Source organism: Pinus tabuliformis, chromosome 6 (assembly GCF_031772625.1).
Source record: "Pinus tabuliformis cultivar Carrire ecotype Pingquan chromosome 6, CPIR1, whole genome shotgun sequence".
Taxonomy (NCBI): domain Eukaryota; kingdom Viridiplantae; phylum Streptophyta; class Pinopsida; order Pinales; family Pinaceae; genus Pinus; species Pinus tabuliformis.
In genome coordinates this window covers 1655115995-1655140578 of record NC_142292.1, presented here as the reverse complement: position 1 = coordinate 1655140578, position 24584 = coordinate 1655115995, and positions in this window count along the sequence as shown.

Sequence of the window (24584 nt, the reverse complement as noted above, 5' to 3'; positions counted from 1 at the left end):
GCTTTCTTTCTTCTTCTTCTTCTTTCCTTCCTTCCAAAATTCCTAAAAGCAATGGTGGAATGAGCCTTAAGCCAATCCAATTGAATTTGTGTCTTTGTAGAGCCTGCTTATACATGGGGGTTCTGTTTAGTGCCTCTCTCATTCTTTCAGGAGAATGGTATTCTCTGTTTTTAGGTTGTAAGGCAAGGTGTTCTATCTCCTTTGGCAAGCTTGCATGCTGTCATCTCCTAGAAATCTAAACATGTCTTCAAAGTGTGTGACTACTTGTTCTTGTGCTGCAAGGTGCCTAGGTGAAAGCTTAGGATCATTTGCAATGAGGTTGTGGGTGCTGATGGCATCCATTGGGTTAGATTGTTCAGCTCTGATCATAAGGGTTTCTGTCTCTTCTCTTGCCATTACCTTTTTGATATATGTAGCTCTTGCCTCTCATGATTCATCCATGATGCTAAGGCCATTAATTGCAAGTCTCCTAGTTTTGAATTTGGGTCCCACACATTTAAATCTTTCAAGGCCAAGTTGTGTAGGTAAAACTAAGATATTTTTGCTCTAACTTCCAAGGTGCTTTGATCACAAAGATCAGTGAAGTTCCTATAGTCTTGGAATGGCATAGTGCCTCTTTGTGATAAAGTATTGTTTTGGAATTGTATCCATTGTTCCTTGAGATACAAGACATAAGAATTTGCTGGAATCCTACACTGGATTACCTCCAAGGATAAACTGGCCATAGTTTCCAACTGGCTTTCCCTTTCTTGTAGTTGTCTCCTTAGCCATGCATTCTCTACTTCTAACTAAGATTTCATCATTTCTTCTTTGTGGGTTCTGGATATACCCTTGGTGATTATTCCCCTTCTTTGCCTTGAGCTGTAGACCTCTGTTCATCCTTCTTTCTTGTTTCATCTTTTCCATTTTCCTTCTCATTTTTTTCTTTGTCTTGACCTTCCTCTTCTTCTTTTTCCTCTATTTACTCACTCTGCCCATCTGTATCTTCTTTTGTTTCTTCTTCTGTCTCTTCTTCATTCTCCTCCTCTATTTCTTCTTCCTTTTCCTCCTTTGTTTCTTCTTCATTTTCCTCCTCTGTTTCTTCTTCATTTTCCTCCTATGTTTCTTCTCCCTTCTCACTAGCAGTGGGGCTTTTGTTATATTCAAGATCTTGAATTTCTCCTCCTGCTTATATGTCTCTGAAGGTTTTCCATGTAATAGGGAAACCTAGGTTTTGTAGAGCATCTTCAAGGATGAGTTTGATCAACCCATGATGGGCTATTTCTTGATGTTTTCCCTCCTGCACTTTGATGCTCATGTCTATTATTGATTGTAATAGGAAATAGGGTATACTAAATCTGTTTTGAGGAGGTGTGTTCTCTCCAAATCTCAATTCTTGGAGGAGTCTGAAGTGGTATCCATACACCACACTGTATCTCCCTTCACATGATATGTATTTAATGAGATGGTAATTGACTTCATTCCAAGGGTATTGAATGCTTTCCCTTCTAACCCCATTTTTGTCCTCCATTGGATCCTCCCCTTCCAAAAAGAATATTTTCTTTGCAAGGGTGATGTTACCCTTGTCCTCTTTTCTCCATGGTAACCCTAAAGGGAGTGTAGTGATTCTTCTTATAACGTCAGGGTTAATTACTACCGATAAGAATTTCACCACAATGGTGGCATTGGTCCTAGCGAGGGGTATGAGTGAGAGGGAAAATTCTCTGGCCACACCATCATTGTATCCTCTCGAAGAACCCCATCCATTGGTGCCTTGTGAAAATTTCTACTACAGGAAGATGCTGGTGGATCCTTATTGTGTTTTTGGGTTCTCTCTTGCTGAAACCTCCTGTCATCTTTCCCTGGTAATTGTGGAGGCTTGTAAGGATACAATTTAATAATTCTGGTAGGTGAGGGAGGTATGAATGTTAACTTTTAGTGACATGCAATACTAATCTCCTATACTGCAATTTCCTTAATCAAATTGAGGAATTTTTTCTTCTTTCAAATGGAAACAATGGAAGGTATAGCTCCTACCTCACTTAGCTACATTCTGGTGAGGACAACCTTTGATTTCTCTTCCTTGTTAGAAAATTATAAATTACAGAGCAATGGAACACATAGAATATAGCAGAAATATAACACATAAAACACATAAAAACCAGAGAGACACAGATATACGTGGTTCACCCAATTTGGGCTACGTCCACTCCGAACAACGAGTCCTTCCTTTTTATTATCCAGCAAAATGAAGGGACACAACATACAACAGATCCATTGTAATATCCTCTGTTTTCTCTCACAGTCTCACCTCTCTATTTCTCGCATAGAGAATACACATCTATTGCACAACCTCAATACAATGCCCTCATACAAAGAGAGGGGTTGCCTTCTAGGGCAAAAAACCCTAAACTAAAATTAAGTTCTACCGTTAGATCATCCGCCTAATGAACAGCCCAGATTGACTAGAAATTACTATACTTTTATAAGGCAATTTTACATTTGTTTTTAGCTTTGGGGGCGCTGCCCCCAAAACCCCTGCCGGGGGACCGCTAGCCCCCGGACTCCCCAGCCGGGGGGGGGATTAGCCCCCCCCGGACCCCCGCGGGGAGGACAAGTCCCCCCCACACCCCCCCGCGTGGGTGGGTGTACAAACTTCCTGGGGTATACATCCGGCCGAAACAAAGACCTCTAAATAATCATGCTCCACACCCAACAATCTCCCACTTGGAGAATGATTGTAGCAACTCCACCGTCGCTTCATTTACTGGAAAATGACTCCTCTTTAGACCTGGCTGTTTCTCATCTTCATCTTCATCCTTGAAGACCAGTTGAAACTGATCATATTCTCAGTTTCTCCCTGGTTACAACTTTTGTTAGCATATCTGCAGGATTCTGGTTAGTGTGTATCTTTTCCAGCTTCAACTCTCCATCTTCCAACACTGATTGTATGAAATGGTACTTGAGCTGTATGTGTTTAGTCCTGGAATGAAATGATGAGTTCCTTGCAAGATGAATGGCACTTTCGCTATCACTGTATAACGTGCCCATATCATGCTTCTTACCCAATTCACCCATAAACCTTTGTAACCAAATCATTTCTTTACTAGCCTCTGTAGCAACAACATACTCTACTTCTGTTGTTGAATGTGCAACAACACTTTGGATTTTTGAAACCCAACTTACAGTTGTTCCACCAACAGTAAATACATATCCTGTAGTGCTCCTCCTATTATCTTTGTCACCTGCCATATCTGCATCAACATATACCTATAGAGAAATGTTTGAACCACCAAAGCATAATGCTTGGTTTGTGGTACCTTTCAAATATTCGAGAATCCATTTCACTTTCATCCAATGTTCCTTTCTTGGATTGTTCATGTACCTACTTACAACTCCTACTGCATGTGCAATATCAAGCCTTGTGTAGACCATTGCATACATTAAGCTTCCAACTGCTGATGCATATGGAACTTTAGACATATAATCCATGTCTTCTTGGGTATTTGGGCACATTTCCTTACTAAGTTTGAAATGGCTAGCAAAAGGTGTACTAATTTTGAGAAGAATCTTCAGCGAAAATCACATAGAGATATTATTTTGTCGACGCGTTTCGAACCAACCAGTGTGGTTCATCGTCAGGACAAGTTGAATGAGCAGATCTTGCTATGCATTATAAATAGATCGGGCAGAATGTCTAATGACCAAATTTCCAAATCAGGTAACGGCTAAAATGATAATAGCTAGATTGACCAGGGGAATGGCTAGTTAGACTAGGAAGAGCATAATTTATTTAAATAAGCAAGTTCAGTCATTAATTTCTTTATAAATGGACAATTTTATAATTGCAAATATATGTTGGAATAAGCGAGTTAATAAATCAAGTCATAGAGAATAGTTGATTAGATTTTAATTAAATATAAGTTAATTATATTTTAATTAAAATATAAGTTAAGGGACATTTAAATCTTAATTAAGAAAATAAATGAATAAATTAATTAGTTATCAAAGATATTTATAAATATTAGTTCATTGAATAAGTTAAAAATAGAATAATCTATAAATAGTTATTTCCATTTTAAAATAAAAGCTAAAGGACCTATTAAAATAAATAGATTAGTATCACATTTGCCGTCAAAGAGTATCCCTATAAAAATATTAATTAATAGTTTATTAAGGGTAAAAATAGTTAAAATAAATAAATAATAAAATAAAATAAAATAAAAAATAAATAAATAAATAAATAATAAAAAATAAAAATAAAAATAAAAATAAATAAAAGTTTCATAGTCAAAAATAAAATTTAATAGTCAAAAATAAATATTAGAGAATTCAAGTAAAAAAAATAAAAAATAAAAAATAAAACATAAAAAATAAAAAATAAAAAATAAAAAATAAAAAATAAAAAATAAAAAATAAAAAATAAAAATAAAAAAATCAAATCAAATCAAATCAAATAAAAATATTAATATTAGTTTAAAAGTCAAAGAGTTAAAATAAATAAATACTAGAGAATTCAAGTACTAGAAAAAATTATCAAAAAAAAAAAAATACTAAAGGGAGAAAACGACTAGGAGGAGAGGGCTGGGACCCAACAACTACTGATCTTCTAGCCATCCTCTCTATTAAGATTGTTCGGCCTTTTTTCAATCTCAAGGGCTTCCCTAAATTTCCGGTGATGAAATTGCGACACTCTAGCAATCACACTAGCTTCTTCGATGCAGACATGATGATTGGTTTTCTCAACATGCTTTGCTAAAGCAGAAGACTTGGTTCTCATATGCTTGAGGTCAGCTGCGTGCTCACTAATCCTTTGGTTAATGGAGTGACTAGTCTCACTGATATAGGGGGTCCCACAAGAACAAGGAATAATATAAACACCTTTCATGTCCTTGGGGTCGATAGGATCCTTCACAGATCTGAGGGACTTATGAATGGTGTTAAGAGGTCTAAAGGTTGCAGGGACATTATGCTTCTTAAGAATCCTCGCAATCCTATCCGTGGTCCCTTGGACATAAGGAAGATGGACACCAGGAATCCGATCCTTAGGTTCTCTTCTGGATAACGAATTCTTAGTTGCTTTGAGGAAAGCCTTATGTCCCAAATGTCTGTTATAACCATTCTCAACAAAGACATTAAGGAGATGGGACTTCTCCTCCTCGAAGCTCCTTTCATCAGATATCCGTAAGGCATGAGTCGCTTACGGATCTCTGATGAAAGGAGCTTCGAGGAGGAGAAGTCCCATCTCCTTAATGTATTTGTTGAGGATGGTTATAACAGAGATTTGAGACATAAGGCTTTCCTCAAAGCAACTAAGAATTCGTTATCCAGAAGAGAACCTAAGGATCGAATCCTGGTGTCCATCTTCCTTATGTCCAAGAAACCACGAATAGGATTGTGAGGATTCTTAAGAAGCATAATGTCCCCACAACCTTTAGACCTCTTAACACCATTCGTAAGTCCCTTAGATCTGTGAAGGATCCTATCGACCCCAAGGACATGAAAGGTGTTTATATTATTCCTTGTTCTTGTGGGACCCCCTATATCGGTGAGACTGATCGCTCCATTAACCAAATGATTAGTGAGCACGTAGCTGACCTCAAGCATATGATAACCAAGTCTTGCGCTTTAGCAGAGCATGTTGAGAAAACCAATCATCATGTCTGCATCGAAGAAGCTAGTGTGATTGCTAGTGTCGCAATTTCATCACCGGAAATTTAGGGAAGCCCTTGAGATTGAAAAAAGGCCGAACAATCTTAATAGAGAGGATCACTGGAAGATCAGTAGTTGCTGGGTCCCAGCCCTCTCCTCTTAGTCGTTTTCTCCCTTTGGTATGTTTTTTTTTGATAATTTTTTCTAGTACTTCAATTCTCTAGTATTTATTTATTTTAACTCTTTGACTTTTAAACTAATATTAATATTTTTATTTGATTTGATTTATTTATTTATTTTATTTGATTGATTGATTTATTATTTTTATTTATTTATTTATTATTTATTATTTTTTTACTTGAATTCTATAATATTTATTTTTGACTATTAAATTTTATTTATTTTATTTTATTTTTTAACTATTTTTACACTTAATAAACTATTAATTAATATTTTTATAGGGATACTCTTTGACGGCGAATATGATACTAATCTATTTATTTTAATAGGTCCTTTAGCTTTTATTTTAAAATGGAAATAACTATTTATAAATTATTCTATTTTTAACTTATTCAATGAACTAATATTTATAAACATCTTTGATAACTAATTAATTTATTATTTTATTTTCTTAATTAAGATTTAAATGTCCCTTAACTTATATTTTAATTAAAATATAATTAACTCATATTTAATTAAAATATAATCAACTATTCTCTATGACTTGATTTATTAACTCGCTTATTCTAACATATATTTGAAATTATAAAATTGTCCATTTATAAAGAAATTAATGACTGAACTTACTTATTTAAATAAATTATGCCCTTTCTAGTCTAACTAGCCGTTCCCTGGTCAATCTAGCTGTTATCATTTTAGTCGTTACCTGATTCGGAAATTTCGTCATTGGACATTCTGCCCGATCTATTTATAATGCATAGTAAAGATCTACTCATTCAACTTGTCCTGGTGATGAACCACACTGGTTGGTTCGAAACGCGTCGACAAAATAATATCTCTATGTGATTTTCGCCGAAGATTCTTCTCAAAATTGATATGGATCACAGAAGCCTAAATTCTTTAAAAGGTGTACTAACTGGTTTTGCATTGTGCATATTAAATCTTTTCAACACCTTTTGTATGTACTCATTCTGAGACAATTTTAATTTGCAATTTTTCCTGTCTCTAGTTTTTCTCATACCAAGGATTTGTTTTGCAGCTCCCAAATCCTTCATTGCAAATGAATTTTCCAATTTTCTTTTGAGCACATTTATTTCCTGCATGTTAGACCCTGCAACAAGCATGTCATCCACATACAATAACAATATAATATAGCTACCATCATTTTTCTTTTTCAGATAAACACAATGATCAGAGTGACATCTAGTATAACCTTGTTCAGACATAAACTTGTCAAATTTTAGATACCACTGCCTTGGAGCCTGTTTTAGGCCATACAATCTCTTCTTCAACTTGCACACTAGTTTCTCCTTCCTTTTCACCTCATATCCTTGTGGCTGCTGCATATATATATCTCTTCCTCCAAATCCCCATGGAGAAAGGTTGTCTTTACATCTAACTGCTCAAGATGCAAATCTTCAACTGCTACTAGACTTAAAATAGTTCTGATTGAAGTCATTTCAACAACAGGAGAAAATATTTCATCAAAATCAATACCTTTCTTCTGTGCAAACCCCTTCACCACAAGTCTAGCTTTGTACCTTTGTTTTCCTCCATCTTCTTCCTTCAGCCTGTAAACCCATTTATTTTGCAATTTAGTTTTACCTACAGGCAACCTGACTAAGTCCCAAGTTTGGTTATGCATTAAGGAGTCCATATCTTCTTCCATGGCTAGCTCCCACTTCTTCCTACTTTCAACCTGCATTTCTTCTTCATAACATTCGGGTTCACGAGAATCAATCAACAATAAATAATATAATGGAGAGTATCGTTCAGGGGGTATACTTATCCTGGTAGATCTTCTAACACCACTTTCAGGTGTTTGGGGTGCCTGTTGCTGTTGTGGTGGTTGCTGTTGTTGTGATTGTTGATCATTATTATTTTCAGGCACCTTTACTTTTTCAGTGATCTCATCAAGAACTATGTATTCCTTGTTTTCTTTTTCCTATTTCTTTTCCTGAAACTGATTCTTATACAAGACCTTTTCATTGAATATTACATCTCTACTCCTAATTATTTTGTGATTTTCATAATCATATAAGTGATAACCAAAATCATTAACACCATATCCAATAAAGGTACATTTCTTTGATTTTGCCTCAAGATTTGTTCTATTTTCTTTATTAATATGGACAAAGGCCTCACAACCAAAAGGCTTTAAAAAGGAGTAGTTTACCTTTTTATCTGTCCATGCTTCCTTTGGAACACCACCATCCAAGAAACTTGAAGGCCCTCTGTTTATTAAATAAACAACAGTATCTACAACGTCTGCCCAGAATTTTAAAGGCAATCCTGCATGCAATCTCATGCACCTTGCATGCTCCATGATTGTTCTGTTCATCCTTTCTGACACACCATTTTCTTGTGGTGTTCTTGGAACTGTCTTCTCTTTGCAAATTCCATGCTCTAAACAATACCTATCAAACTCTTTGCTGCAATATTCACCTCCATTTTCTGATCTGAGACACTTCAATTTATTTCCTATCTCAATCTCAACCAAAGCTTTCCATTTCTTGAAAGTATCAAATACATCAGATTTATTCTTAATACAATAAATCCAAGTTTTTCTAGTTGCATCATCAATAAAAGTAACATAATAACAAGAGCCACCGAGAGATGATACCTGAGTAGGTCCCCATACACCTGTATGCACAAGCTCTAATTTTTTGCTCTTCTTTTCTTTCCCAACTCTGAGAAATCTGACTCTCTTTTGTTTTCCATAAATGCAATTCTCACAGAAGTCCAAATCGACATTCTTCAAACCCGGCAACAAATTCCTTGAGTGAAGAATCTTCATCCCCTTCTCACTCATGTGTCTGAGCCTATGATGCCATAATGCTACATTTGCTCTTTTGGAAGTTAAAGCATTAACAGAGTTTGAAATACCATTGCATAAATACAATGTACCAACCTTTTCGCCTTTTGCTATTACCAAGGCTCCTTTGGTGACCTTCCAAGATTTATCTGTGAAAGTTGTCATACAACCTTCACCACCTAACTGCCCTATTAAAATCAGATTTTTCTTCAGATCTGGAACATGCCTTACCTCCTTTAGTAGCCATTGATTTCCATTCTGTTGTTTTACAAGAACCTTACCGATTCCAACAATTTTATAGGGTTTATCATCACCCAAACGGACTTGTCCAAAATCTCCTTGAACATAGTCATGAAAATATTTCTTATCAGGTGTGGCATGGAATGAGACCCCTGAATCTACCACCCAGGAATCAGTAATATTTTCGAAAGAAAGAATCAAAGCATCTTATAACACCTCACCTGTCACATTTGCCTCATGATTGTTTTCTTGCTGTGTATCTCCTTCTTTTCCCTTCCAAGATTTACAGTCTTTATTTAGGTGTCCTTTCTTTCTGCATTTCCAGCACACTATCCCCGATCTGGACTTGGATCTACCTTTCTTTGATTTACTACGATATCCTGAGCTCTTTCCTCTTTCCATTTTTCTTCCCCTAGACTCTACACTCAAAGCATTACCTGATGTCTCACCGGAGCTTTTCCGTCGCATTTCCTCGCTAAGGATAGCACCGACAACATCATCAAACTTTAAAGTACTAGATCCAAACACAGAGTTACTAATGGCCATTACTAAACCATTCCAACTTTTTGGCAATGAGCACAAGAATAATAGAGCTCTAACTTCATCATCAAATTTTACCCCTACAGAACTTAACTGACTTGTAATAGTATTAAAATAATTTAAATGGTCTGCAACAGATCCACCTTCCGACATCTTCATATCAAATAACCGTTTCATAAGAAATACCTTGTTTGAGGCCGAGGGTTTTTCATATATTTTCGCCAACGCCTTAATCAAACCCTCTGTCATTGTTTCCTTCGAAATGTTGAAGGCGACCGACGCTGCGAGGCACAACCGTACTGTTCCGAGTGCCTTTCTATCGAGAAGGTTCCATTCTTCATCTGTCATACCCGTCGGCATCTTTGTTTTTCTACCCAATGGTAGGTACAAATCTTTCTGATACAGATAATCTTCCATCTGCATCTTCCACAGCAAGAAGTTTTGGCCGTTAAATTTCTCGACCCTAAACTTACCATCTTCCACCATTGCTCCCACTCGAACCAGGAACCCTTCTCTCCTACGAGTTTGTCAGCCAAATAGACCTTTGGCTCTCATACCAGTTGTTAGAAAATTATAAATTACAGAGCAATGGAACACATAGAATATAGCAAAAATATAAACACAGAAAATGCATAAAAACTAGAGAGACACAGATATACGTGGTTCACCCAGTTTGGGCTACGTCCACCCCGAACAACCAATCCTTCCTTTTTATTATCCAACAAAATGAAGAGACACAACCTACAACAGATCCACTATAATATCCTCTGTTTTCTCTCACAGTCTCGCCTCTCTATTTCTCGCACGGAGAATACACATCTATTGCAAAACCTCAATACAATGCCCTCATACAAAGAGAGGGGTTACCTTCTAGGGCAAAAAACCCTAAATTAAACATAAGTTCTACCGTCAGATCATTCGCCTAATGAACGGCCCAGATTGACTAGAAATTACTATATTGTTTCAAGGAAATTTTACATATGTTTTTAGCTTTGGGGGCGCTGCCCCCGAAGCTCCCGCCGAGGGACCGCTGGCCCTCGGACCCCCCAACAGGGGGGTATTAGCCCCCCCGGACCCCCATGGGGGGACAAGTCCCCCCCGCACCTCCTCGCGTGGAGGGGTGTACAAAATTCCTGGGGTATACATCCGGCTGAAACAAAGACCTCTAAATAATCATGCTCCACACCCAACACTCCCTTAGTGCCCACTGATAGTCCTGTTGGTTTATTCCTCTGTATCCTGTAGGCTTCCTGTAGGTTTCCTGTAGGTCTCCTGCATTGTAGATGTTCTCTGTCTCTAGTGTAGGTGCTGCTTCAGGAAGGCCAAGAGCGACCTCTTCGTTCGATGAATTCTTGAAATTGCTAATGCTCTCTTTGTATGGGAATCAATGTTTTATTTCCATATATGGATGATCGTGTGGGGTGGTGTGCAGGCTATCTAAGTACAAGCACCTCCTTTTGGACATTGGTCCCACCATTATTCCATCATTCCACCTTACCTCATAATCATCTCCCACTCCTTTCCTCCATAACTTAAACATTTTTGGATTTATTCCCTTTTTTCCCTGATTTGAATTTTGCCACGTGTGGAGTGGTCTAATTGTTTTCTTCTCGTTGACTAGCCGAAGGTGGCCAAGTTAACTAGCCACCTTTACTTATAAAATCAACTCTCACATAATCCTAAAATTTTGATCATATCTTACTAACGAGAGAGCATGAGTAAGATGCTTTGATGATGATGCATGCTAGAGAGTGACGCTTCTTTGCTGTGTTTTTGCTTCATATTCTTCTTTGTATTTGCCTCTTTTGATGCTTGTTTCTTTTGATGTGCAAATGTTGGAGAGTGATGCTGGTGATCTTGTTGCTGCTGAGCTATGGAGGAGCTTCCTCATCCTTGGAATCTTGGTGCTGAAGATGGCTACAAACTGTGAGGTTTCCTTTGTGGGATAGGCTGCTATAGGATTTCCTACAGGATGTCCTGCAGCTGCCCCTCCCCTAAAGTTTCATACCTTTTCTCAACTCTGAAGCATAAGGGATGTGGAAATGAGTGGAGAAGGGTGAAAGGGAATGGTAGGTGAGAGATGTTGTCTCTAGATATTGTTCCTATTTCCCTCTTCTCTCTCTCTTTGGTTTGTTTGTTTGTTTGTTTTTTTTTTTTTTTTTTTTTTGTAATCTGTATTTTTTTGAATTTATTTCTTTGATGGATGCAGGGGTGACATGGTGATGAAAGGAATGGCTAGGATGTGGTGGAGTGAATGATTTTTTTATCCAGACATAGGCTTGTCATCCCCTTGCTATCAGACTACCTTTCTTGGGATTTTCAAGGCCACTATAATTCCTACAGGAAACTCCTGTAGGTTTACAAAGAATCTTGTAGGATTACAGGGAATCCTGTAGAAAACACAAAGCTTGTGTAAGATGAGTTGGATGGGTTCATAAGTGGAGGCTCTTGTAGGTCCTTCATTCCTCTCATGCTGTGCTTATCCTCCTCTTACTGACCTGCAAAACAAAATTTCCAATTTTTGTATCTTTTTCTCTCTTTTTTTTTTCTACTTTTGTAAAACAACTAGTCTGCCTCCAAAGGGGTTTTCATCCTAGTTGCCTACCTTGGATGCCTCAAAAGAGGTTTTCACCTAGAGATCCTTTTATTTTATTCTCTTTTTTTAAAAACACCATTGGGCCACCTCAAGAGGTTTTCAACCCAATAGTCGGACTTAGGTGCCTCATGGAGGTTTTCACATGAGTCTCTTTATTTTTTCTTTTTTCCTTTTTTTTTCAGGGACTTAGTGGGGTGGAAACTGAAACTTGCTCCACCACCATCACTATCTTGTTGATGCTATTAATGAATTCTTTCTTTGACAAAGGCTTTTTGTAGATCTTTAATCTATACCCATTGACAAGTAAAGGGATAACCTCTACATCAATGGTTCTTATCTGTACAACACCATTATCATGAAAATTTTCTATGACATAAGGCCCTAACTATCTAGTCCTTAACTTAGCTTTAAAATCCTTTTACCGGGAATCATACAACAAAGCCCAATCACCTTCTTGAAATTGTTTGTCCTTTATATTTTTTTCATGCCAAATTTTCCTTCGAACTTAAGTCACGTCTGTGTGGAGGAGGGCCTGCATCCTAAATTCATCTAACCCATTCATCTGGAGCAATCTTTCTTGTTGTGCCTTGGTGAGATCTAGATCTAGTTCTGCTTCCATTCTTAAGGTGGTGTATTCAAATTCAATGGATAACAGGGCTTTCTTCCCGTATAAGAGCTCATAAGGAGTGAACCCAGTGGTGGTCTTCCAGGTGGTATTGTAGGCCCAAGTGGCCTCAACTAATCTATTTTTCCAATCCTTTATGCCGTTGCTAATCACTTTGGTCAGAATGCCTTCTAGCGCTCTGTTGGTTACCTCCACTTGCCCATTAGCCTGTGGTTGGTGTTGGGCCTTCAAAATGTCTTCAAAATGACATCCACTTTCACCTTTATCGCCACCATTTCACTCACATGTTGCAACTCCATAACCATATAACCTTTCATTAGCCACCATTTTCATAAATATATGGGTTAGGATCCTTATTTACCAAAGTTATTTATTTTATGTGTTTAAAGTGAATTTATGATTAAAAACTACAAAATTAATATGGTTTCATGTATCTATATAGGTGACTTGAGTTTCATGACATGTGTAGGTCATTTGGAAGCTTCCAAGGCACCCGTATGTAGCCTCCAATGCTCAAATTCGAATTCCATTCAATGGAGATTTGGATAAAGGTCAAAGAAGGATATGTGTCCTATTTGGATTGTAACTCTATGAGGTGTCTCATCATTTCTTATTTGGATTAGAACTCTATGAGACAGTTAGGGGATATGTGTCTCATTATGAACTATTTGGTTGTACCCATATGAGATTTTAGTGGATCCTCATTAAATAGGGTAGCTTCTTATGTTTTTGTATAAATAAGAGAGCCTTCTCCTTTGAAATGTATGTGTAAAGTTGGAGAAATGCTCATGTCTTTAATAGAGAATTTGGAGCTCATACTTGGAGATTTGAAGAATTAGTTTTGCTTGCATATGGAGCTTCTTCACTTGCCATCCTCATACACCATTGGAATGGCCATCTAATGATTGTGAGATTTAATTGCTTTTATAGATTAAAGTTCATTTGCTTTCTTAGTATTAGTTTTAGAATGACGATATAATCTTTGCTTTTCTAAAAACATTTCAATAGGGAAGATTTATGTATTTTCTAATTGGATTAAGTTTGAGGCAAGGGCTCATAGTTATTTAGTTTCCTTTCATGTTCTGTTATTTACTTTCTTAGATCAAACTATCAATTCATTGTATAATTGAACAAAGGATCAGGCCAAGAAGGTGACTTCAAATTGGGTGATTGAATGTTCAACCTATGCAATCATTGAGCTTTACTTTTTCATGCTTTTATATTTACTTTTAAGATACTCATTTAATTGCATTAACTGATGTTCTTAAAAATCATTTTAAGAAATTGATTTAATCATATTTCAAGATTGAATGATTGAATATTTAATACATGCAATTACTGAGTTATTTTCTGCACGCTTTACTTGCTTTTCTAGGACATTATAATTTAAAGTATAAATAGTTGCTTACACATCATCTCAAGAAGGTAACACTTCAGAATTGAATGCTGGAGTAACTAAGAATACATTAGTTGTTTTTGATTTCATAGATTAGTTGAATTTCATTTTCATTATTTGATTTCATAGATTAGATGAACTGGTTTTCATTACTTTTTAGCTAGATTGATCTAAACTGAAAGACAATTTCTAGCACATACATTGAATGCATGCTTCACAAGTTTACGAAACCCCCGGGTTGACAAATTAAATGACAAGCAATCACTTTGCCCCAACATTTTAGCGTCGTTGCAGGGGAAGTGTGCATAGGAACTAGCTTTCAGTTTAGAGTGTATTTTATTTGTTTTTGTTTTTGCTAACCATTTATGGACAAAGGATCTAGAATGCAACCCAAAGACTGCATTGAGGAATGGTATCAATAAGTAGTTACGCCACAATATTCATCAATTCTTCAAGAGATCCTTGTGGCAAATCTAAAGGTTAGAACAATTTTTCATGTCCTCATACACAATCAGGTACATTTCGCAAATTTCAATATGAACATTTTAGAAAGTTTAATTTGTAAATGGCTCCATTGGAAACATTCATATACTTAAAAAATAAAAAATAAAAAAATAAAAAAATAAAAATAAAAATCTTTCAAGTAGGATAAACTAGGAAATAAAATCAAGCTTGATTGCATTTTTTAGAGTTCTTGATTGCATTTTTTTTTTTAAGTTTTTAGACTTTAAAATTTTCTAGAATTTTATTTATTTTCTTGCATTTCTTCATTAACCTCACAAAAATATTTTCAATAAAAAAAAATCATGTTTTGATTCTAAAAAAAGAAAAAAAGGAAAAAATCATGTTAGATTTTCAATAAAAAAAATAACAAAAAAAAAATTCTTCATGTTTTTGAATAAGGGAAATGTAGAATTTTAAATAAAAATGATCAATTGATAATTGGCTCTAATGTGACCTGCAAAGAAAAAAAATTGTTAGCTTGGAATCCAAAATTCAAAAATCCATCATAATAAAAAAATCATGCTCGAAGAGGCTGCGGTTTGTGCAACATAGCTCAAAAACAATTCTAAATTCTAATATTCTTTGCATGTGTTCTGAACTGTATCATATGAGCTAGCTGGTCTGGTCATTCACACCAAAGAGGAGTCGAATTAGATTGGTAGGGTGGTTCTGTTCTGATCCAACTGCTTTGGTAGGTTTAGCCAGCCAGATTGACTAGTTATGGTTTGTAGTGACCTTCAAAACGTTGTGTCCTGTTTATGTTTTTGCTATTTGAATAAGTTTTTGGAAATTAGCTACGGAATGCACTCTATTCTACAGCTAACTGTGTGTTCCGTAGCTACTTCCATGGTTTAGCAGGTTACATGTGTCAAACGAAGAAACCGACCACATGGGCATCTCTGGAATCGTCTCGACATGGATTCTGTCCTAGTCACCCAACCCAGATCGATAAAAAAGCCAGCTCAAGACCACAGTCAAAGCCCTGTTTTCAGGTTCCAGTACATTCACTTTGAAGCCTTAGTTGCCTGAAATTGAGAACCATTAATCATTTCTATAAAAATTCACAATTTCAGAAATAAGAATCGAAGCTACCATAATCTGTTTGAAGAATAACAGTCGAACCAGATGCTGGGGAGAAGCTGATCAAGCTCTTCACAGTGGATCTACTAGACAGTAGTTTCGTGGCTTCCATTCATGGCTTTGATGAAGTTTTTCATGTGGCCAGTCCTATTGACTTTGTCCCTAAAGATCCTGAGGTAAGTAACTTGGCGCTTCAATTTTCCCAAACAAGATGCCATTCATATATATGCATCTAAGTATTAATACTTAGTAACTTGAAATGATGTCATCTAGCCGGAAGTTGACAGAACGCTAAATGTTCTGAAGGCTTGCACAGAGGCGTCTGTATCCACGCTTATGGAAGAAGCAGAATCAGTGCATTGATGAAATCCATTAGATGTGTATCCCATTAGATGTGTATCTCCTTACTGGACAGATACATAACTAGCCTCGAGAGCCACCACACAGCAAATCGAACCAAAAAGCTCGAGTGCAATACTTGCAGAGGAAATGTGTAACGACTGAAAAATATCAAATTTAAAACGCAATTTCCGGGCAAATGGAAACAAATTTAGGAAAATTGAGACATGAGTTTTTTCGGGAACAGGGTGAGTTAGATAACCTAGAAATGGTTTCCTCAATTTCACAACCGTTTGAGAGAAATCTGAGATTCTTCGGGACCCTATTTCGCTGACTGCGTGAGGAAAAACAATTTTAATTAATGCACAGTTGTGGCCATATTCCGATTTCTCTGAGAAATATCCGCCCAGATCTAATTTCCCTGGCTAAATTCCAGCTTGAGACAGTTGGAGAAAACGATTTGAGTTTGGGTGCCCCAATCGCTTGTGCCAAGTCATCCACTGTGCGTTGGCATTGTTAATTTCCTCCATTGAAGGAGCCACTATGAAATAGAATGAGAAGGGATTTCAAGAGATCGAATAACGGTTCAGTGATATTCACTATTTGATACCTCAAGCAATTAAAGAATGAAGGAATTAATTGATAAGAAGGCCGATTATCTTGACGTTGTATTTTGAAGAGGAACCAGATATCTCGTATAAAGTACTATGGAAGCTTTGATGTATCCCTTGGAAGGTTCTTGCGGGATAAATTATCTAACCAAATTTCTAGCCAACAGATACACATAGCCTTTTCCTTTGCTAGCTATTTTGTAACCCTTGCTTATGTTGATTGGGTTTGATTGGGTTAATAGCTTTCTGCTAAACATGTTTTTATACAAGAATGATCATGTTTCTTTGAGTCTTGCAGGTACAAAAGATGAAGGCATTACAAATGAAAATCTTATGCCATGGTACAACCAAAGAAGATCGACATGATTTTAGCTACAGAAACTATGCACATTCTGCAGCTGAACAACGATTCTACAGCTATGCATTTAACTCAATGATTTATTTGTCAGACAATGTATTCTAACTAGAAAAATTCATGATCAACATGCCATTTCATCTGCTTACATCATCTTTTACTATAGCATCATGTTCCCATGCTACATTTTACATGACAATTTTCACTGTTTCATAAAAAATTCAAAACAGTCTAACTTTCTCATACAACATCGGAATTCAATGATTCAAGCATCATTGGAAAGATCTCGACAAGATCTACAAAATGAGGAAGCTATTATTAGATTTTGAAATAGTAAAGAATGAAGAAATTTCTGAAAAGAAACAACAGGTAACTTGAGGCACTACTTTCAACACAGGTATAAACTCTTTTGGTTTTCTTTCATGAACTTGTTTAATAGTACCGATTCTTATTTTTTTCTGTAAATGTCATTAATAGAGAAATTGATCACCTCTCTATTTTGATAACCTTACAATCAATTGGAGAAGAAGTATTAGTTTTTTCAAGTTCCAGGAGGAAGAACATATGACTATAAGAAAATAGTGTCTCTCAAAGACCACATTTATTTCACAAGAAAATGATCAGAACAACAACAGAGATGAAACATCAATGCATAAGCACATGCTATTGCATATTAGATCTGTTAGAGTCGGTCCTTACAGCCCTCCGTCAGAAATCTTTTCGCTTTTGCATATCATTTTTAGGTGTCTCGCTCGTTCCACTTCGTTGCATTTCACTAGGGGCATGCCATTGACTGATGAGGGGGTCTGGTTGTCTTGTGTTTCCTCATGCTTGTCCCTGCAGGGTTAGTAAAAAATTTCTCAAAAATCACCGAAGTACATGATCATTGCATTCATCGTCATAAAAGATTAGTTTCGTTAAAAAGTCTTTAGTCCTAGAGTCTAGGGTTGTCAGTCCTTTGCATACACATAATAAAAGCCCGCAGGCCATGAGGTTGGTTTCAAAACATTCTCATTTAATATTTTTCTCAGAAAGCATTTAAAACATTTTTAGTCCAAAACTCTGTTTTGGAACTAAAAATTATTATTGTAAATAATTGTATTTGTTTCATTTCAAAAAGCTTCAGGGCAAGCCTCTGATCTTTTCCAAAGCCAAAATGCCAGATCCCTGCAAAAATCAACAAAGTATTATCAGTTCAAGACTCAGAAAAAGCAAGGAAAAGCCAAAGAACAACATTGTATTAAAAGGTCAAATGTCAAAGTGCCAAACATTATAAAGTGGGTTATTAAACAAATTTAAATCAAATCAGATTTGATGAGATATTTTCTTCACATATAAAAGGGGCAAACAAGTTCATTGGTTCAAAAAATCCCAAGGCAAAATCGTGTTTGAGCTTTTGGAAGGCCGAAGCCGTGTTTCAAACCCGTGGACAGCGTTTTGGAGGCGTGCGCTACCCATACAAGGTGTGCGCTACGCACATAGTGCGCGCTACGCACTGGGCCTCACTGGCCAGTGTAAAAAACCACAGGCGCTACGCACACAGGTGTGCGCTACGCGTTGGGTTCGGGCGCTACGCACTCAGTCACAACACCAAATTTTTTTTGTTAATGCGACCAGATCTTGCCAAATCGACTCCAAAACTTGCAAGTAGGTGTTTCATGGCTGCTCAGTCAATTTTAAAATGTTTGTAGTGTGTTTAAGGTGGGAAATTTGATGTATTGGGTGTAGAAAAATGAAACCCTATGCTCATACCAAAATCATTCCTTAGGGTTTTTAAAGACATGTGGGTGGCTTTGTGAAGATTTTCCCATTCTCCATTGATGAAATACAGTCCCATACTCATTTGTAAAATTTAGCCAACATTGAAAAGGGTGCACTTCACACTTTTGTTCATTTGTCAAAATTGTCCTTGTGATCAAAACAGTGACTGTTTTATGCCAATACACTGAAACAGAGTTATTACCATTATGGCTTGGTTCCTATGATGCTTTGGTAAACATATTTGGGTTTTGAGTATGCATTGAAGTTTTGATTTCACCACACCTATATCAACATACATATTGCAGACATCTTGTTATCAAAGCCATGTCAGACACAGATTCAGTTTATGAGCAGCAGTATGACAGTGATTCCACAACAGAGGGTAATGTGCCACGGAGGCCTCGCAGAGGTGGAAAAGGTGGTAAGCATCTCAGGGAAGAGCCTACTTCTTTGGTTCAATTGCAGGCTTGCCCGCTTGCAATGGATTGTTTTTGTCTTCAGTCATGCTATCACTATTGTGAGTTAATTTCACAAATCCAACATCATCGTGAACTAGCTCGTTTGTTTGTTCTACATTTACATGATGGCCATGTAAACCTCGCCGGAGTTGATTTCATTTTGTCACCAGAGACTATTGCAGAGGCCACTGGGATACCAAATATTGGAGAGAAATGGAATAAGCGTCAGCAATTAGAGAAATCCTACTATGAGCCATACATCAAACCTGGGTATATGAGGCACTTGAGCAGGGTTTTTCCTTTCCAATACCCGAGTGATCAGTTTGCACCTTTGATGAAACTCATCATTCGGTATTTCAGTTGTGAGGGCATATTCTCGCGTATTTATGAGTACCATGTCCATTTGTTGATGCATTTTACAAGGGTATGTATGATGGACATTCCATACTTCATGTTTCGCAACATAGAGAGGATGGTTGTTTTAGTATAGCACAACAGCATAGAAGTATTTATCATTACGTGCTGATCAAGATCGTAGTGGTTCGTCAGTTGGCACAGCAGGGCATTACTTGGGAGGATTTTATTTCTAGTGACTTTTTCACAGTGCCACAACCACCTCCAGAGATATTTCATGATGAGGGAGAGCCTTCACATCAGTTTGACATTCCTGAGACCAAGCATGTCAATGCTCCAGCATATGTGACATATCAGCAAGGCCACAGGGCCTTATTTACAGCTACACGACGAGTACTATCTCCACGTGGTGTGGAAGGGGTCTCGCCTTCTTCTTCAGTACAGGTACAGGTTTAGGATAGAGGCAAGAGGTCAATTTATGAGGAGGGCCATTCAGGTGGTCATGATGTTGATGTTGCATTGAGTGATGTGGATAGGAGCTCTCCTAGCTCGAAGCTGAAAGGGATCATCCAAGAGCAGAAAGTCGAGATTGACAGCTTGAATGACAAGTTACTAAAGGCAGAATGTCTGATCAAATACTTGGAGCAGCGCAATAAATAGCTAGAGGATGAGCATACACTTATAGAGCTGCGACAATCCATGAAGACCAAAGGCTAGCCCGAAAAAGACCTGGTGATTTGACACCTGTTGAGCGGCAATTTTGGCTTGAGAAAGTCAATCGACATCTGGAGGAGTTGTTGGCAAAGGCAAATAGAGACAAAGATATGCTTCGTCACATGAAAAATCATTATTGGGCTCGCATGCATGTCGGCAAAGCAAAAATGAAGATTTTGAAAAGGAGGTTGAGCAAAGCACTTAAACGGCGAAAGAGGCTAGATCCACTTCCAGTTTTGGCCGAGGCTTCACTGGCTGAGCATGACACATGATGGAGGGTCTTCGCTCTGAATTTGAGCAAATTCGGAGAAATTTTTGTCATTTTGAAATTTTTGGTCCCAAAAAACAATTTTTTTAGCTCTACGAGTAGCGCGTTGGCACGCTTGCTTTTGATTGGGACACTTGCTGGATGAAAACTTTGTATTTTTGGGTTTGTCACGGTAAGTTATGCATGCTTAGTTATTGCCGAAGCATTTCATCAAGTTCTGGATGATCAAGAGGCCTAAAAACACCATGAAAACCACCTTGCTGCCACCTTTTGCAACAGCAGGAAGTACTTCTGGGAGAATGCAATTTTGAGGGGGCAAATGAGCTCCAAATTGGGAAATTCCACTTGGGCTGGATAGTAGACATCCAGAGATTTCCAACCAGCTATTGTGAGCTTGATTTTGATGTCGGGAAGTGCCCCAAAAATAGGCTGAAAGGTGTGCTACACATAGGGATCAGGGCGCTACGCATAGAGGTTTTTGGTCCAGTTTTCATCCTCCAGCTCAGGAATTCGGCCAGTTTTCACCAGTTTCACTTCTTGATGTGATTTTTGACCTAGCATGATGTAATTTGATGTGTATGAGGTAACTTGGCACCTATTTACCTTATTCTAGATGATTCATTCACAAAATAGCAAAAAATTAATGTAATGAATCAGTTTCCTTCTTTTTAGAGGCAGGTTGTTTTGGTCACCTAGATTCTTGCTCCATGTTTAGAATTTGTTCAAACTGCTCCTAGAAGGAGGAGCTCGACCCCTAGAGGTTAGGGAATGGGTTGGCTTGATCTATATATGTAAATTTTCAGTCAGTAGCACAGGTTGGACTCTTGGGAAGATTTTGGCACACTATTGTACATATTTTTCATATTTTGGCTAAGGAAAGATCAGAGGTTTTGCAACACCTGTTGGGATTCTTGTGGCTTTCAGTTCTTGATGGTGTTATCTCTCAGTTATTGTAAGTTTATTCATGTTTAAATGTATGCCATTCCCTTCTTATGCTTCTGAAACTAAATGAATGAGTAAATGAGGTTGAATTCATTGTTCACAGTGCTCTTCCTTTAAATTTGTTTAGTTTTACATGTTTTCACCAGTTTGGAGAGGATCCATGTTCTCCTTTGCCCTCTTCAGCTCCTTGTTGTTCTGATCCATCCATAAACCTGATCAAAGGCATCAAGACTATTGCCTATCTCGCCCCAACTCGAATTATGCAAAGATTTGACCTTAATCCCCGAACCCAAAATTGGTTTTCCCGTTTCTCCAACAAAAACCTCAAAAATCTAAATCAAACTTTCCTATCTCTTTACTAGCATAAAATCAGTATTAATTTTGAGTCATCTCAGCCCCTTTGAAGACCTTTTGCCGAGAGAGACCCGGAGAGAACCCTCTCCTATCCTCGTAGGGCTAGCTACGAGGCTGAGCTTGGTTTGATGTGGCCTTGAGTTTTGCCTTCCTCAGCCTGAGGCAGATTTGAGCGCTAACATAGTGGCGACCATACTGGGGAGAAAAAATGTTATTGTTTGCTGGTTGATGTGTTTGTTTCATGAGTCTTAGATTGAGTCTGAAGTCATGCCAGGTAGCCTTCGAAACGCTTTTTCTATGCATAAGTGAAAGTAGATAAACACTGCTTCAGTCGATCTCTGGTGAGCTTGTGAATGTAGCACTTAATTTGCAATTTACCCCAGTATACGTATTTGTTGTAGACCTTGGATGGTTGAGTCTAGAAGTTGATAGGCTGAAAAAATTGTTTGTGTCCTTTTGATTGTTCGAAACAATTCCACACTGGCTTCCAGAAGATACACGAGATTAAATCCTGATCCAGATCCACTTCCAGTATATGAGAACCCAAATCTGATTGCGAGAATACATCGACGAGAAAGTCCCATAATTCCTTTGTTTAAGTCTCACTCTTTTCCTGCAATTTTTAAGTATCTTGAAGAACTTGACTTTGACGAGAATTTTGAATTGTCGCTGTTTAAAACCAAATCCGAAAGTGCGCTTGATTCTCTCGTTCCAAATCTTGACTTTGCTGCAGCTCTTGAAGTTGAAAAACACAATAAATTAATTGAAAATTTTATCTTGAGGCACCTTCAGAGAAACATTCAGGCTACAAATCTTGCTGATTTCCTAGAAGCTGCATCTGCAAATATTGGATCTTCTATCACCGATTTCACCTCCAAAATTCCCACCGAATCGCCTTTCATTCCCACTCTTCCCTTGCAACCCATCATCACATATCAAAAGTCTGCAGTAAACTCTCCTTCTTCATCCCATATTGCTACTCCTCCGCATACACCGTCTCAAACAACCCCTAGACCAAATCTGTCAAGAGCAATGGCTGCTCGTTTTGCACCTCTTGCTTTACCTCAGCAATTGCATGATATGCCCGCGGATTATCAGAGTAAGATTCCTATATTTGATGGCACTCCTCAAAGTGTGTCCGCTCAGCAACACATAGACAGGATGGCAGATTTTTGTGATTTACATGAGATTGATGAGGAGGATGTAACTATGCGATTGTTTGTGCAAACATTTGGAGGAGAGGTAAGAAAATGGTTCAGAGGCTTGGGAGCTAGAAGTGTAACTACATTAGCTGAGCTTCATAGACAGTTTTTAGATAGTTGGGAAATCAGAAAAGATCCACTTCAGATCAATTCCGAGTATAACAATATCAAACGCAATCCTGGTGAGTCTGTCCAAGACTATGTTATCAGATTTAATATAGTTTATAATGCTATTCCAGATGATTTAAGACCATCTCGAAAATCAGCTCTTCTTAAATTCCCGGATGGTTTTGATCTAGAGATGGCTTATTCATTATGGGACAGAGATCCGCCTACCTTGGAGGATATGCAAAAGATTGCTGTTACTGTTGAAGCAAATTTGAATGATAAGAGAGCTAAGATGAAAGCTGAAAAGAGAGTGACCATATAAGAAGAAGCTTCTACATCAGATCAGATACTTCGCAAGGTAGAGAGGATGTTCGAAAAGCTCACTCTTGATAAGCCAGAACCACAGATCTGCAATCCCAATTTCTGTGGTCAGCAGCAGCCACAATTCAGAATTAAGCAGCGTGAACAAAGAACACAAGAGCCGGTAGTTCAGCAGCAGGTAAAGACTCCTCTTCAGCAAAATTTTGTTAGTCAAGAATCTGATGATGATGGTGATATTGTAGGGGAGGAAAACCATTTCTTTACTCCTGATGATCTGCCTATCTACATCACGGAAGAGGAAGAATATGTGGAAAGCTCCGCCACACACAAAGATGAGGATTTTATTCTATCAAATGATGCGGCACTTGAAGAAGAATCGGAAGAGTACCAAAGAGGATACATGAATGCTTTGTCCACCCAATAGAAACAATACTCATTAAGAAATCGAGATGTGCCCATAAACCCCATCCAGAAGAAGAAGGAAATTTCAGCAAAAAATGATTCACCTGTACCACAGAAGAAAGGAAAAGAGATAATTGATCCCGCAACTAGTAAATCATCATCAACAGACAAGGTAAATCAGCCACCAAACACAATGAGGGATAAAGCTGAAAAAAGAGAAGTTCCGGTCAAAGAGGTTGAAAGAGTTTCGGCATTTAGTTTGGAAAATGAAATTTCAAAACTGAAAGTATCTATTCCTTTGACTGAAATCATGAAGAACAGCAGCTACCGAGGTCAAGTCTCCAAAATTCTGAATTTTGATCCAATGTTTGACATGGTAAATGTTGAAGATGATCAACCAGAATTGATTTTTGGGCCTGCTTTAGATGGTGAGTCTCCTGAAAGTGATGTTCCTCCCTTTTATATCAGTTTGAGGTTGCATGAATATGTATTACACAATGCTATGTTTGACTCGGGTGCTTCGCACAATTTGATGCCAAAAGCAATCATGGAAAAGTTGGGATTAGATATTACAAGAAAATACCATGATTTGTATTCATTTGATTCCAGCCGTGTAAAGTGTATCGGACTGATCAAGGACTTCGTGGTAAGCTTAGATCAAATTCCAGCTAAGAATGTCTTGATGGATGTGGTTGTGGTGGACATTCCTCCATGTTTTGGTATGCTGCTTTCAAGATCTTGGGGGGATAAGTTGAAAGGTACACTACAGTTGGATTTTTATTATGCTA